Below are 2,500 nucleotides of genomic sequence, written 5' to 3'. Positions count from 1 at the left end.
AATATGAAACTCTTTTCATTTTATTAGGTGTTGATATAACACATTTTTTAAATTAAATGTGCAACACATTTTATTTTGTATTTGTTTTATTAACATTAAATACATTTTGAGGTGTTTTGCTGATTTTAATTTCAAACACTTTCCTCTCATCCACATTTGTAAATGTGAAAACATTCATCGTTAGATTTTTAAACGACATGGTTATAAGAAATAACTTTTTTCATTTTGACAACTTTATAATTTTACTTGGAGTGAAGTAAGTTAACGCTCTGTTAAAAAAAAAATGAGTGAAAAAGTAATAATATTATATCCTTTTACACACGAAATATCAAACGCCGTAGCGCGTACCACATAGAGAGTCATTCTGTCTTCGACTTGGACTCGTGGCAATGCTGTGCTATACTATAAGCGAAGTATACTTGGGTATGGGAAGCGAAGCCATTGCCCGACCTAGTATAAAACACGTGCATCAAGAGTCCCGCGTACTTGTACCTGTAGGTCCACTTCGACCGCCTGAACATAGAATATATTGCCCGTTCCATGATTACATTGTCAACCTTTATATGAATAAATATTGAATAATAAATTAATTATATATAAAAGGGAATTTAATATAATTGTGTGCATTCAATTATATACAAATATATATTTTTTTTTAATTAAAAATCCTGTGATGCTATTTTTGCATACCAACAAAAATAGCATCAACATTTAAGTCATCATTAAAAATTAATAATATCGGTTACTTGATAATTTATACATCAGTTATACAGGTTTTATTTTAATTTTGTACATTTAAATATATGAATATATATTTTTTTCAATTAAAAATTCTGTGATGCTATTTTTGCATACCAACAAAAATAGCATCAACGTTTCAAGTCATCATTAAAAATTAATAATATCGGTTACTTGATAAATTATAAATTAGTTACATAGAATTTATTTTTATTTTAGGCATTCAATTATATATGAATATATATTTTTTTCAATGAAAAATTCTGTGATGCTATTTTTGCATACCAACAAAAATAGCATCAACGTTCCAAGACATCATTGAAAATTAATAATATCGGTTACTTGATAAATTATAAATTAGTTACATAGAATTTATTTTTATTTTAGGCATTCAATTATATATGAATATATATTTTTTTCAATGAAAAATTCTGTGATGCTATTTTTGCATACCAACAAAAATAGGATCAACGTTCCAAGACATCATTGAAAATTAATAATATCGGTTACTTGATAAATTATAAATTAGTTACATAGAATTTATTTTTATTTTAGGCATTCAATTATATATGAATATATATTTTTTTCAATGAAAAATTCTGTGATGCTATTTTTGCATACCAACAAAAATAGGATCAACGTTCCAAGACATCATTGAAAATTAATAATATCGGTTACTTGATAAATTATAAATTAGTTACATAGAATTTATTTTTATTTTAGGCATTCAATTATATATGAATATATATTTTTTTCAATGAAAAATTCTGTGATGCTATTTTTGCATACCAACAAAAATAGGATCAACGTTCCAAGACATCATTGAAAATTAATAATATCGGTTACTTGATAAATTATAAATTAGTTACATAGAATTTATTTTTATTTTAGGCATTCAATTATATATGAATATATATTTTTTTCAATGAAAAATTCTGTGATGCTATTTTTGCATACCAACAAAAATAGGATCAACGTTCCAAGACATCATTGAAAATTAATAATATCGGTTACTTGATAAATTATAAATTAGTTACATAGAATTTATTTTTATTTTAGGCATTCAATTATATATGAATATATATTTTTTTCAATGAAAAATTCTGTGATGCTATTTTTGCATACCAACAAAAATAGGATCAACGTTCCAAGACATCATTGAAAATTAATAATATCGGTTACTTGATAAATTATAAATTAGTTACATAGAATTTATTTTTATTTTAGGCATTCAATTATATATGAATATATATTTTTTTCAATGAAAAATTCTGTGATGCTATTTTTGCATACCAACAAAAATAGATTCAACGTTCCAAGACATCATTGAAAATTAATAATATCGGTTACTTGATAAAATATAAATTAGTTGTATAGAATTTATTTTTATTTTAGGCATTCAATTATATATGAATATATATTTTTTTCAATGAAAAATTCTGTGATGCTATTTTTGCATACCAACAAAAATAGGATCAACGTTCCAAGACATCATTGAAAATTAATAATGTCGGTTACTTGATAAAATATAAATTAGTTGTATAGAATTTAGTTTCATTTTATGCATTCAATTATATATGAATATATATTTTTTTTAATTAAAAATTCTGTGATGCTATTTTTGCATACCAACAAAAATAGGATCAACGTTCCAAGACACCACTGAAAATTAATAATATCGGTATATCACACGTGAGTAAATTAGTTGTATAGAATTTAGTTTAATTTTATGCATTCAATTATATCTGAATATATATTTTTT

The sequence above is a fragment of the Diachasmimorpha longicaudata genome, unplaced genomic scaffold (assembly GCF_034640455.1).
Source record: "Diachasmimorpha longicaudata isolate KC_UGA_2023 unplaced genomic scaffold, iyDiaLong2 ctg00000225.1, whole genome shotgun sequence".
Taxonomy (NCBI): domain Eukaryota; kingdom Metazoa; phylum Arthropoda; class Insecta; order Hymenoptera; family Braconidae; genus Diachasmimorpha; species Diachasmimorpha longicaudata.
The sequence above is the reverse complement of the archived record's forward strand: the minus strand, read 5'-3'. Positions refer to the sequence as shown.